This window comes from Nylanderia fulva, unplaced genomic scaffold, assembly GCF_048542155.1.
Source record: "Nylanderia fulva isolate GAGA-0341 unplaced genomic scaffold, ASM4854215v1 Scaffold1, whole genome shotgun sequence".
NCBI classification, from domain to species: Eukaryota; Metazoa; Arthropoda; class Insecta; order Hymenoptera; family Formicidae; genus Nylanderia; species Nylanderia fulva.
The window spans coordinates 2,642,844-2,658,347 of record NW_028189192.1 but is presented as its reverse complement, the minus strand read 5'-3'; the positions used below and the strand labels follow the sequence as shown (position 1 = coordinate 2,658,347).

The 15,504-nt window shown below is 39.6% G+C and overlaps 1 protein-coding gene across 10 annotated transcripts in view; it reads right to left on the bottom strand.

The window, feature by feature from the left end:
• Positions 1 to 15,504, bottom strand: part of heph (polypyrimidine tract-binding protein 1 heph) — a 386,169-nt gene that overhangs the window by 131,338 nt on the left and 239,327 nt on the right. The window lies entirely within an intron of this gene.

Below are 15,504 nucleotides of genomic sequence, written 5' to 3'. Positions count from 1 at the left end.
TTACTTTTGCGGTAATAATTTTTTAATTTTTTGATATAATAAGAGAGTTAAATCATTTAATGGAAAGAAACTATAGATAAAAATGAGAACCGTGTAATCATCATTTTTTTGCCGCTATGCTCGCGTATAAAAGTTCGAAGTTCATTTATTATCTATTATCTCGAGGGACAACAGACATTTCCATTTAATCCCGGGACACGTTTCCCACTTTATCTCACGACTCGACGTGAACCATTTTATCTTCAGCTGACGATTGCGGAGATCAACAGATGGTCGTGCGAACTTCGATACTTTTCCAACTTTGTCGGGGAAGGGAGGAACGTATCGGGGACGAGAGTATCGTCGCGCGAAACTTTTTCCGACGAAAAACAGAGAGCGGGATGAGAGATCCCGTAATTAAAAACAATCCTTTATCCATCGGCTCGTGATGCAATGTACACATTTGCGCGGGAGCGAATCTATTTTCGTCACATACGCCGCATGTAGTTACAATGGTTATTTCCTGAAGTTTGCAAAGTAATCTCGGATAGATCATCCGAGATACCGAAGAGAGTTTCAACCGCATCTGCGAAAAATTGTATCGCCTTGAAAAATGCGTCGCCACTTCACCCCAAAACGAATTAATAGACATTCGACAATTCGCGATAATAATTATTCCTATGCGAATTTGTATAAACAATTTATAGAATTGCGAGTCAATTATTTAAATCTCATTACTTTCATAATTTTCTAATTTATCTAAAACATTTATTAGAGATAGAGAGAGATTGTATTAAAAGATTAAAAATTAGCTTCGAAAAATAGATATGCTGTTTTTGATGCTACTTTTTAATTTTCAATACAAAACGCACATCGTTTATTCATTACAATTAAATGGGATCAAAAAAATAGTAGTTCAAATTTGAGTATAATAATTGAGAAGATCAAAAATTCTATAACGTTGGGAAACTGGTATCAGCGGAAATAAAATCATGTTTTATGATGTTCCGCCTTCTCGAGATCGACGCAAATGGAATTTCCAGACTTAACGATCGACAAACGTTATAACTGCGACCGTGACAGCCTCCCTATGTGTACCCCACAGAAACTGTCTACCTCGTTGCTTTGCTTCACAGTGGACTACTTTCCACCCTCGTTCTTCGCGTCCCTCGGGCGATGGATGGATGAGTTAAGTAATTCCATCGGACGATTCGGGAAGGGTCCGACCGGTTTTCTCGCAATCGGGGAGTTCCTAACTATGTCAGGGCGCTTTTCCGACTTCCCAGTCGCGGAATTCGATTTTAATCATTCATCGCGTTGAACCCAAAAACCCAATTCTCTCTCTTTGCCGGCTCGCTCGAATTCATCTCTCGCGGCGAACGATATCCCGTTCGCGTTTCTTCGCTCGTCAGTAATAAGGCACGCTCGTGTCGCACGAAGTGGAAAGATAATTTACGTCTCGATTAAATCCGCCGCAGATTGCGACCGCACGGCGAGACAATTAAGGCACGACTTCGAGGTAAAAAAAATTAACTTTCAGATGTAATAAAACACGGAATAATAGCCGTTGGATGATCAAATTATGTTGAATTACAGGGGAACGGTTCAACATTACCGCGCTCCTTATCATTTTTTAAATATGTACAAATAAACTCTCTTTCTTTCCCTTCTTTAGAGACATTCGAAAAATTCCAAGTATCATCAGTTTTTTTTTGTCTTGTTTTATTATCCCGCAAATATATTTTCTTTCGTTTCGATTTAATTATTTATTTCCAGGAATTAAACAAGCGAACGATAATTATGAACAAAAGTTCTCAAGTAACGAAGAATATATTATAGAACGAGGAAATAAATCTGGTCACTCGGTAGCGGTAAGCGTCTTTCTCTGAATTTCGCGAGAATGTATTCCAGTTTTCGATAGTTGAAAGACGCGCGACAAGTTTCCGCCGAGAAGTACTTGTTCCGTAAATTGTTCCGTAACGATACGTCGGCGAAAATGCTTTGGAAAGTAGAGCGCGCGCATCCCGAAAAAAAGTACGAGTTAACAATCTGAATAAATTGCACATTGAAAGCGACGACGAATCCGGGAAAGTGAATTTTGCGGCGGATTCTACGAAGACAAAGTGCGAGAGATAATGTCGCAATCGCGCAATTTTATTTTCAAATTCGCGGACGCTACCCCACGTTTCTCTTCTCATTTCGATGAAACTCTCATTTGACTGCTGGAGTCGCAGCGTCCAGAGAGATGTCTTCGTAAATATTTTAAATGCCGGAAATCAACGGATAAATCACTGGAGTAAACGACGGGGCGCGCACAGATTTCCCGATGGTATTCCCGAAATATTCGAAACATTCGCACTCTCTTTCTCTCTCCGTCCGTGCATATTATTTTTCGAAAAATTTCATAGGCTCTCGCGAGGGAGGAGAGAGATTCACAACGCGGCGGCGAGAACGTACGAGCATCGAGCGAGGCGTAAATCAAATTCGAGTGTCCCGTGCGTTCGCGACGAGATGAGGCACGTAAATACACGAGGTGAAATACCGCGGAAGAACGAAGCGACAGTGGCGCGACAGAAAATCCTCTCGGGTGCCGTTTTTTTTTTTTTTTTTTTTTCGACGGACCGTGCCGAGGGTCCGCGCGTTTCTCACCCTTTCTCTCTTCCTCCGGACTCGTCCTTTCTGCTCCCAAATCGAATCAATGCCATCGCGCGAGTTACGAAAAGCTGCAACCGAAGACAATTGGATTTTAATTCGATTCCTTTCCCCACCCTTGTTTCGTTGTTGTATCTGCTGTGTGCGCTTTCTTTCCGCTTACATTTCTCTTCTCTCTCTCTCTCTCACCGACTATCCATCTATTCTGCCTTTCCCGATAACCCGTGACGAGCACATGGATAGTTTCCGAGTTACAGTTATGACCCCGAGTTTCTGGCGGCAAGATTGGATTACGAGTCCTTCTCTCGCAAAAGGACAGGGCTTTATTATTTAATCGATCGCGGAATTAAAACGGGATTCAATTATGATGTCGAACGAGACGACCGATTCCGTTTGTCCATTTGCGATAATTCTGGGTTCTTGCGGGAAAATCCGTTATCGTGTGCGACATCAAGTGGCGAATCAAGCGAATCTAATTATTTCATTTAATGCTAGTCGAATAATTTTTTTTTCCCATTTAATTGCGACAATTTCCGAACGTTAAAATCAATACGAGTCAAAAGGCGCGTGCACAAGACATAAATATTAATAATATACATAAAATATATGAAAAATATATGGAGAAGTAATTGCTTAACTCTTTTGATTAGATTTCGAGACAAATGATATTTCGCGAATAATGCACATTTTTCCCCTTTAATCTCATATTTTTCACACGTGTTTTTGTTCCAAACATTCGATTATTCCGCGAAGCTTTTAATTCACGTTTAATGCGCCGCTGTTTTCGGAGCGTATCCACGCACACGGTGGTCATTTGGAAACGGCAGCGAAGGCACCGCGATTTTATCCGCGGGGCGTCGGAGAAGCCGCAGCCGCGCTTGAACTAATATTTAAGCAGCGGCTTAAATCGGCAAATGTAGTCCCGGCGGTTAAACCGGCGCTGTTTCGAGCTCGGCCCAGTCGCGGATTAATCCAATACTATCCACTTTTGAAATTAACTGCGAACGTGTATCCCGCCAGCGTACGTCGCATCTATAGAGTCGTGTGAAACTGCGAGATCGTCTCGTCCGCGACGACGAGAAAAGCGTGAAAATATCATGTATTCGGTGATAAAATATACATATATCTATAGCTACCATGACTTTCCATCCCCTTTTTTGAATAATCAATTTTAGTACATATACATATACACACACACACATATATATGTACGTATCGCGTTAACAGTTTAAAATGATTAATTTTCTACCGTGGAAGATGGGATTAAATGATATCAGAAAGAGAAATGTTTGATATATAAATAAAAAAAAATATTAAATTTTCATTAAATAAAGTGACATTTAAAAATTCTTCTTTTTGTGAAAACTTTCAACTGTAAAAAGATATTCATTTAATATTATTTCATATTATATTTAATAATAAATTACTTTACTTAATATAATGAATTATTTTTATTCCACTTTTATAATCCATGATGAGAAAAAAGCAGCTTATATAAAGATTTTTTTTTTATTTTTAGATACAATCAGTTTTTTGCGCATCTCTCTCTCTCTCTCTCTCTCTCTATCTATCTCTGTTAACAATTTCACAGTTTTTCTGCGGCTGGAGAATAACGCGACGCAGACACGCGGTAAACATTTTTTATTAATTAATTAAATCGTGTGTAAAAGGCAAAGGCACACAAGGTACAGTATAAACCGGCGGTTAATTGACCGCCAAATCGCAGGTGCTGCATCTTCACGTAAAAAAAAGCGACATATATATATATATATTGTATATACATATACAAACACGAAAAAAGAGAGCTGTGCGGTGGAAAATTGAGAAATAACGTTGCCCTCTATCTCCCTGAAAAACTCGACGACACTTCGCCAACTAACTTGATTTACGAAATTTCCATATTTATGCGAACGACCCCAGCCAAACACCCACTCGTGTCGTATATACCGGCGATCCCCTGACCTACCCCCTCGTGTTCCCTACCCCCTCGCGCCCTTTTCTCTCGCCAGAATCACCCGATTCGATAGGGAGAGAGATATATTCTCCGGTCCATGATTAATTTAAATGCGCGAGCGCGGAAAAGCGCCTCTGATCCTCAATCGCTTTTCGGCAATGTACGAAATATCGGGAAAACATGGGGACTCCCCTTCGTACCCCGAAATTGCGTTGACACCCCGGGAAAAAGATGCCAACGTTGCCCGGGAATCCGTTTGCATATTCGGGAAATTGACGAAAACGCTGCATAATTCATGTCGACACGATGTTTCGCCGGATATGAGGATGCTGCCCGAAATCAACGATAACGACGTCACGGTAGTTAAAAACAGTAATCTCATATATTGAGACAACGCTATTTTAACGTTTAGATATATAAGAACTTGTCGCGTTAGAAATTCGACTCACGGATAGGATTAAATTAAGCGAATCTGTTTTTTTTTTTTTTTAATACATATAATGCGACGGAGAGACACTTCGCCCAAGAAGTTTTAACAAAGACGTTTGGCCATCTCGCGATTTCATTCAATTTCAGCGCAATTTTTTCCGGTATCCCCCGCGAGATCGTCGGATAGAAAAGTGGAAAGAAAACACGAGGCGGATCGTTCCCTTCTCGTTACCTGATAAATCTTGGCGCGTCTCTCGTCTCGCGGCGGGAAATTCAGCCGACGAGAAAATCACCCTCTTAATCTCTCAATCATGTGGAAGATTATAGGTCGTTCGTGTGAAATGGAGTGCGACATTAGCATGAAGTCGAGCCGAGTAAACAAACTCCGTCGTCCCTTAAGACTTTTCATCTTTCCTCCTTTCGCGTTTTTATATTTAATACACATCCTTCTTATTTTTAGAGAGAAAAAATCTCTCCTTTTTTCGAATACATTTTCTTCCTCGCGCTTAAACAAACTGCAGGGTTTCCGTCAAAATTGCATTCTAATTTACGCGCACCGGATTCTGAATTCCGCCCGTCGGTTTATCGTATCGAATGGTACCACATTCGCGCGCGATATTACGTATATTTTTGCCGAGGTTCTCGCGTTTCTCAAACATAAAATCGCAAATACACTTTCCGGCGTAGATCTCATCCGCATGACGTTCCCCTCGTCAAAATATCGTCGCGTATATCCGCGAAAAAGTATCCCCGACGCGAAAGCGAGAGACATCGAGATGTACGCATGTATATGCATGCCTATGTATGCATTCGAAACGCGCGTGCGCGCGTCCGTTCGTTGTACGGGCTCGTCCAATATTTACCTGACCAGACCATTGAATATTCCCTCCTAGCCATACATTCGCAGCATGACGTAATGCCCCTCGTCGTGGCGTCACTCGGCATTTCCCGTGTGTATCTAGGGTGCAATGTGTATCGTCGATTTTCCTTTCCAATAAACATTACAACTTAAATGTAAGATAATACAGAAGTCTCTCGATCCGACGTAAAAGTAATAATTCTGAATCAATCGTATTTTATAGTGGTTCGCAAACTGCTGATCTCTCTTCGATATAGAGGAGCGAAGAAATTAAATAAAAAATGTGGTATTTAAAATAATAAAAATAACCGCGTCGCGTAGCTTAAACGGTTCTTCGACGACTACCGCGTATATGCGGCAGGAAAACCACGTGAGATATCGACTGGAGAACCAATGGCGAGCAGAATCTCGCTTCTAGGCGGTATCGAATTTTCGCCCCATCTGAGAACACCCGAATTAATATTGCATGCGATTGCAACCGACCGCGCCCGGCCGCGGACACGGAAGGTCGCGGGTCATTCTCGCGGAACGAAAGTCGATCTCGTGAGAGGGAGAGACTGCTTTTAACCGCATCAAACATGTATCGTCTTCGCATCCCCGGGTGTTCCAGTTGCGATGACAAAATGTCGGCGCGATCGCAGCATCGGACAAGACGTTCGTTGCACCCTGCAACGATCTGTCTTCTCCCGTTGTGCCGATCAATTTTTCATTTTCACTATTTTCCGAATCTCTTATCGACACGTCACATCGCGCATCAATATTTCTACAGAATTTTCTTACTCCACGTAAAAGTCAACGTGAATATAATAATAATAATAGTATATGAATTTTAAATCGGCCAATAGAGCCCAAGCGCGAAAAATTAATTCTTCGGAACTGTATCTCTTGGTTTGAGATTACTAAGTTCCATATATAAATTATACAACGAATTTTGCCGAATTTTCATATACTTGATTCTTACGAGACAACGATAATGATTTTAAAGATAATGAAGACTTGAGCTATGCGGATGATGAAATCACTCGCGAGGACGCGTGTGACGGTTAATTAGAACGCGACGGAAATATCATGGCGAAGAAATCGTCGAACGGGACCGCATGATCTTTATTCGCGCCGCAGTTAACCCAGTTTCCAAGATCAATATGGTCTCGTTACTGCTCTAGGTTAGTGTAATATATCTTTCATTTTCGTTGCGAATTTAAGTATCCTCCTCTCATATTTTGTGCTCGTTGTATTATTATTATTTTACACCCCGTACAATTCGCAGTACCATTTTTTTGAAAACAGTTGCTTTATGATTGATGGATGTGAATATAAAAGAAAATCAACATAACATGGAAGAACAAAAGAAATTCGAATATATAGTCATAATTTTTTGTCAGCTGAGTTTGAAATATGAAAGATATTATTTTTGAAACGGCGCGGCGCGGCGTCATGTCAGTTACTCATAAAACAAGTTGGCGTAAATAAAAACTCCTGATAATTAATAACGTAACGTGTCAGGAATCGCGTAATCAAATATATAAATGTTTCCAAGGCAAAATAAAAATATCGAAATATTGACAAGTAAAAGTATTGACAAGTTTAACAAACTGTGTGCAGCGAGAATGCATTATTTTTCAAAGCAAGCTAATGTATTTTTCTACCTGTGAAAATACCTAGGGGAGGAAGAGCTCATGCGTGAAACAGAGTTAACGCAATTTCTTCAGGCAAACTGCGGCGGATTAAAAAGAGTATGCGCGAACCTCTCCTCAGGGAAGAAACTGAATTCGATAGCCAAAACCGCGAATTTAATTCGTTCGACCTAGATTTAATCAAGATCCCTGGTTGGTCGATCGATCCAATCGTAGGACGAAGACGAGAATCTCGTCTCGTTTGTGCCTCGTTATACGAATCAATTACGTCAAAAAAAGCGTCGATCTTTGGACCAAGTCGAGAAAAAAGAGTCGACGCTATTTTCTCCTTAGCGATAAAGACGAGAGAGTTCTTACTAAATAACGACGTATCGAACACGTTGTTAAATATTAATAAAAGAATTGTGGTATTTTTAGATACTAAATATACCAGATAACGTTAAACTTAGCGTCTGTTTGCGCACTCTGACTTTACCAATATACATACAATGTATGACACACGTTTGCAACACGCGTATTGTTTTTATCAGTTTTGCATATCGCAATTAATTATACATATAAATATAATTAATATCCTCGATAGTCTCTCGCTAGAGTAACGATGCAATCCACTTGGCGTGATAATTAGCGGCTTCGTTCGTGCTATCGGAATTATTAACGTGAAAACTATAGAGCAATTTGCGGCGCATAAAAGTGGCGCTCGAAAATGTATCTCGATCAAAGAACGCGGGCATATACGAGAACATTACGGACCGATGAGCCGGCCGATAATTTTAACAATAATTGATTAATTAATTCGATTCACTGGAGTTGGAATATGCTTGAATAAAGCCGCTAATAGATGTATCAATTAATAAAGCCACCCGGGCATCGATAACTCCCTACGAATCGTTCGGTTCGGTCTTTCCTACGACAATGAGATGATGTACTCTCGATACTCGAGATCGGATCCAACAACGGTCCAGAGCGACCAACGATGAAAAGAGGATCTTGGCTTATATTCTCGGTCCCACGATATATATCTTCTCATCCCTGCCAACATCATGCGTTATGAAAGCGGTTATTTCGATGGCGGTAGAGCGCCGATAAGCGACTCGTTTCCAGCGTTTCATCGAGAAGTACTATCGATTCCCCGGCTGATCATTAAATATTGACGACGCAATTTGGCACTGGCAGAATGACGTCGCTCGCGAGAGCGCGGCGAATTTCGAATCGAAGCCGATTAAAAACATAATCAATTATTATACGCATATATATATGTATGTATGCGTATGCCTGTACGTGGTTTAATTTTTTTATTTTTCACATTTTTTGCGAATACAAAATCTTTCGCCGTTTGTTACGGCGATTTACATTTTTGAACGATATTAGAATGAGATAGAGCACAGGGAGATATGTAGTTCGGGAAAAGAGCGAGAGATCAATTTGAAAAAAAAAAATCGGTTAAAAAATAATGCGGAAAAGAATGCATTTCCGCACACCGATTTCTTTCTTATATTTCTCATCTCCTCTCGCTTTTTTCATCTCTGTCTCTCTCTCTCTCTCCGACGGTTGCACATACATATATATACACAACGATGGGATTTATTTGCCGAGTTTTTCGAGAGCGGCACCTGTGCGCGCCGACTCGTGAAACTTGCACGACGTTGTTTCTCTCACCCCGAAACACTCCAAGCTTCTCCTTTTTACGACTTTCCTATCCGCGTTTGTGTGTATTCTTTTCGTCGGTCACGCTAATTCCACCGTTAATTGAATCGTTTCTTGCACGTCCAATTTATTGTTCATACGATCCGATAAAAAAATACTTGAAGCTTTTTTTTATACACACATAAAACCGATAATTCGAATATAGCTGGAACATATATTCTATAAAAAAGATGAGATTGAATCTGCTCGATATAACATTTCACTCAGCTCGCCAACAACGCGACGTGATCTCTCTTGACGTTACAATTCTCTGACTGAGTTAATATCGGGGAGGGTGCGCAGTCTTTATCATTCATATGATAAAAGCGGAGTACGTTTTAGATTTTCGCCGCGACAACTTGAAAAAGCAGTTTCCGCTTCATTGAAACAACGTCAGATTTGATATGCAATATCCAGTGCATCGCGGAAACGACATCCGACACGACATTTCGTTTTACTAAACATTCTACCTGGTACACAGAAATGCTCTCATGAGATTCTCCAATCGATCCTGTCGGATGTTATATTTCCCAATCATATCAAAATGTATTGTAAAAGAGATTTACAATTCATTAAGCATTCATTAGACGAGAAAACGTTTGTAAATTCTATTGATCGCACACAGACGCGCGTATGTATTTACTATATTATTCATTGATAATTTCTATTCTATGTACATACCTCCTAAAAAATAAATTTTGCATCTCGCATATTTCCTAATAAATAATTAACCATTTGGTTATCAATCGATAGTTAAAATGTTAAACTTGTGTAATATATCCGTTTTTGAAAATACGATTTTCAATATCTATAATTTGACAGTTTTATCATGAAAAATTCAGATATGTAAGTGCTAATTTATTGCAAATTTCTTACGTTCGACTACTTTATTATTATATAATTATAATATATATATCTTTTTTTATCAATTAATTCGCATTACATTAATTTTCTATTAATTAATAACAGCAATAAATTCCAGACTGCAACAAATTAGCAATAAATTGACACTTAAAAAAATGACAATAATTTAGCACTCTTATTACATCGTTCATCCGAATGTAATTTTTTATGCCAGTAAGCACTAAGAGATTAACGGAGATGTTCGATCCCAAGAATGATGGGATGCGGTAGATACTCTTGGTCCTCCCCCATAATTTCACGCAGCATCCTAGACACGCACGCGTCCCTCGATTCGTATGTCGTGTCCAATTTCTACGGCGAGATAATTCTCTCCTTCGAGCCGTTCCCCGCCTCTTTCTGTCTTCTCGCATCCCCGCGTGTAGGTGGTGCAGATAAATTTCGGGATGACAGCAAGATGGATGAAAGACAGCCGGAAGGAGACCGGCGGCGGCAATTTAAGACGGTAGTCGGACGGACAATTTAAATTTCTCGCCGCGGCCACGCTTTCGCGCCTCTCCGGGGTGCAATTATTCGCGAGGTCAAGGAAGGTCGCAGGACTCTTCGCGAAGAATAGCGAGAAAAAGACATACGAAAGTAATCCCGATAAATATCGAATACAGCGAGATAATCGTATCTCCGCGCGATCATAAAACATATCCTAAAATCAATTTTACATCTGTGTGTAATCATAATTTTATCTAATGTACAAAATCAAATTTATTACGGAGAATATATAACCGTGCGAAAATTTTCGCGACGTAAACTATTTTTCACGAAACAAACTCTCCATTCGGAAATTATATAATTACATTAATTATATTAATTATTGATCGGCAATATATGTATACCTATTAGCCAAAAATTGCACGAAAATATTCGAGTGTTATCGAAGGAAGATCGTAATATAAATGTTAACCTCAGCGATTGAGTGCGGTTGTTTTGATCAGCGTTTAACGTGTTTCGGCCAGCCTGGCGAAACGTTCGTCGCCGATACAATGACACGTCAGTGCTATTGACGAAATAGTTTGTCAGTGGCGAGGCAGCACGTCGCTGTTACTGCTGCCTATCAATATCCCGTTTCAACCGAGATGTGTTTCTGTTCGCCGCATTAAATTCTGTCGACGTCACAACGTAGCTCGAAGGAAAATTTTCGGAAAATCGCCCAGAGCACGTGATTCTTATTCTATGACATTTTAAATATGATATTACAAGATATTCACTTTTTATTTTTTTTTTTTTTTTTTGCTATCTCTATTTTCCCATGAAATGTTTCAATTTCAAACTCTTGCAATTTTACTTGGCATAATAAAGTTTTACTCTTTCGTTCGAAATTTTTTTTTTCATTATATCTACAATTATAAAATACTTTTCTCTCTTACTGCAATATAAATATAAATGCATATAATAAGAAGTTAAAATATCCATCGTTGCGTGCAATCGGGAGAGAGAAAAAAATGGCAGAATTTTTCCTCTTTTCGCGTAATACGCGAGAGAAAAAGGAAGCAGGAAAATGCGGGTCGCGCGGGACAGAGAGGAAGAAAAGCAAGTTCCCCTACCTCGGTAATTTAAGTCGACCTTATCGAAGTTTATCGCGGCGATTCTCTGATAGGTTTGCCCCATAATCCACTGCTTCGTTTCAAGCTGGGGAAACCCATTAAGGTAGCAGTTGCAACACGGCGAGCGTGAGAACAAAACGAGAAGGCGGGAGCGAGAGAGGATTCCTCTCTCTCTCTCTCTCTATCTCTCTCCCTTTCTCTTTTTCTCGCCAGAGTGATTAATGTGAATGGATGAAGAAATGAAAAAAAAAAAGAACACAAGAACAGTAAGCGAGGCGGGAAGGGGAATGATGGAGAAAAGAAACAACAAATCTGGGGCGCAAAGTGCAGCTTTAGCCTCTTGTTTTCCCTCTCTCTCTCTCTCTCTTTATTTCTCTCTTTAGACAGGCCATCATACAGGACGGTCGACGAAAATCCGCATTTCGTTAAAATTGTCGAGACCGCCAGGCGTTCGCTTAATTGCGAACCGAGTTAAATATGACGGTCCTTTTCGCGAGTCGCGAAGGAACTGCGCGGCAAGATTTTATGCATTACTACACTGAGAATACTGACAGAACGTCGAGACTTGATTTATATTACGGATATCTTCTCCGAGTTACACCTCTCGATTTTGAAGATAATTAATATCGCGCGACGAGACCTCCGTCAATATCGATTTAACGTTCTGCTAAATAATTTTCACGTAATTTGACGTTTTTAAAAATACTTATATATATATATACGCGAGAAGAATGATGAAAACGACCGATATATATCCGATTCATCGAGCGGCCGGAAATAGTCGATTACCGTTTATGATAATAACGGCCGCAGCCGGTCGTTTTGTCCGATTTCGCGAGTGAGCGGTTACATAATTAACGACAAATTTTCATGCCATGAATATGAAGCACGGCTAATGAGAGCATTAATATTTCTCTCCTCCCTCGTCCTTCTCTCCTTGCGCATTGCGGTCTACATCGGAATTAAGCGAATCGTTGTGTAAATCACGGTTTTGGCGCATGTATAGCCCCAAGAAGAATGGATCTTTGTCTAGGACGAAAAAATGCGGAGATACTCGAATACTCGCGCGTTTATCTCTCGCGGATCATCGCGTCGTTTCCGGACGAGCTTCCTTAACGCGATAAATTCCGCGCGCCGAAACTTTATTCCGCGAACAGAGCGCAATTACAGAGCGGCAGCAACAATGGCGGACAATTTATCGCGCCGGTAAATTTTATTATACCTATCTGAATGTATGGATGAACACCAATTAATCGCGGGGATTTAATTAATCTAACGTAACGCGGCGCGGAAATAACCGGAATTATTGCGCGCAGGATGCGTACATATATACCGTAATCTTTCGATTATTATTATTATTCTTTCATAATAATGATCATATTTAATAATCATAATATTATCTCTTGCTCTCTCCGCGATACTTTGGAACTCCTGAAGAAATATCAAATTTCTCGTATTTTCCGCAACAGATAATTCATTCATTCAAACATATATAATTGCGCGTCGTATTCATTAGGCAGGAAAGAATAATTAGTATGATAATTCATACACCTACGTAAGAGCTATTATCGCGACATATGGAAATTAATCCTGTTTGATTGATTAGAGATTCGCGTCGTCTGGAACAGGTCGCCCGTGAACAATACGACGATGAAAATGCGGAATGGAAAACTCGGGAATATTTCAAACATAACATCGATTGTCGTCATCGATTGTTTATTCGTGTATAACAATCGAAGGAATTTAAATATCGCGTTATTGCGACGTTAAAGAAACATCGCGCATGTCTATAAATTTTTTCCTTCGCTTTTCACACAGAAGTCTATTAAATCCCGGCATGCGGTTCCCAGGGGAGACTGACTTTAAACTTTTTTGAAATTAACGACGATAAACGATACACTTACATCCTTAGCGAAGCTTAAAACCCTAAATGAAATTGCCAGCTGTAAAAAAGAAAGTTATCTCTCGCGAAAGCCGCGTTTTAAACTTTATTTTAAAGCGATGTTCCTCGAAGTTTGGCGGAAAAATTCCTACACGCAGATGGTGTATATCGTCAATTTCATAAATATCCTGTATAATGATCGTGGTTTTTATCGCGTGGGATAAAAAGCGCATTAGATTCGCAATGACGTCCATTATGCGTACGGCAACAAGTGTGCCATGTAAAGGTTCGGGACACTACCGTTGGAAAGAGATTTACGAGCGATTTGTAAAATACTGCACAGGAGCGCAGGACTTATGTATGTCACGCGAAGATTGAAGAGAAACGAGAATGACTAACTGGCAGCTGTAATGGGATCGGGAAGACGAATGAACCCGAACCGAGGTATCCTTCAAACCAGATCGCGGATAAATAGGAGTGGCAATCCGTTTGAGGAAAAAATCGATCGCTATACACTATGGTACACAAATCGGTTAGAACTGATAATGCGACATTGATAAGAGAACGAAGACGAGATTGATTAAAAATACACGAAGAGAAATATTGAATTATCGAAGAATCGAAATATTTAAATCGAAGAGTTAAAGAGTTACGAATTAATAATGATAAAAATATATAAAACAACAAATGTAATCAAAAAAGATAGTTCAAAATGAGGTGTCTTGTTAGACTGTTGGTTTTATCTTTTTATAATAATTTCAATTTTTTTTTTTAAATTGTGTTAAACTGTGAGTACGGCGAATACTTTTATAAATTAAATATGACAAATCGTAACACGTATAAATTTCTAATAAATTCTCGACTCGAATTAACGGACTATTAGTAAGTTTGAGAATAGAATAATTTTTTTTGTAAGAATTATAAATTACGTAACACTGTTATACTGAGGAAAACCGCGTGCGGTTGAAACGTTTATATGAATGGTTTTTTGTAATTTTAATATATTGTTTAGGAAATAAATTTTAATTGGATACAACATCTTATAAATATTGCTCGATAAGTTGGCCTTTTCTGATTACATTTGTTGTTTTATACAATACACGAGCAAATAGAAATTTTAATTGATATAAAAAGATATATATATGTAAAAAATCAAATGAAAAACAAATCTTGAAGTTTGTTACGTCATCGTTTCAATGACCTAAATGCCTCTACGCCTTGTGAAAGTTCAGATCGCACTGTTTAAAGTCGTCGTGAGCGTTCGCAGCTGTTCCTTGACGAAGAGTCGTAAATAGTAGTCGAATTAAATCGCGAGGACACGTCGAGTGTAACCGCGACGTCGCGACAACAATCTTCTGTGCATTCGCCATTTTACAGCCAGCTCTGACGCAATTAACACAGCAAGCGGACCCTGACGTGCCCGCTTTCATTGGCGTTTAAAAGCGACTGTTTTAACGCTACACAAACGATGTCACCGAGGTAAAAGCGCGAGGAGCCATTCGACCTTTCTCGAAGCACGCGAACCCTTTAACCCCATCATCATTTTCGCTCTCTCTTATAGTCTCTATCTTAATGGTAAAAGTGCTACGCGCGATTTATATTGTTATATGATTAGATCGGTGAGCGATAAAATTAATATTTATACATCGACGAAATACTTATATATCTCTTGTTATGGTTCGATGTTCAAACTTGAATATATTTTTATATATCTATTCAATAATATGTATAAAAGTCTTTACATTTGCCTCCTTTCTTCCCTCTCCAGCCTCTCTTTCTCTTTCTCTCCCGCTATTATTGTCTCCTTATCTGAGAGAGTTATAATGTCGAGCTAGCTCTGTTTCCACATGACTCCTATAGTTAACCAGAAACTGAATGTGTACGGTTATCTTTTTGGGGCACACTTCGCGCCTGGCCAGAGTGAATGCCAGAGGAATCGAGGTAGAACGGGAGGAAACCAGATTGGGATG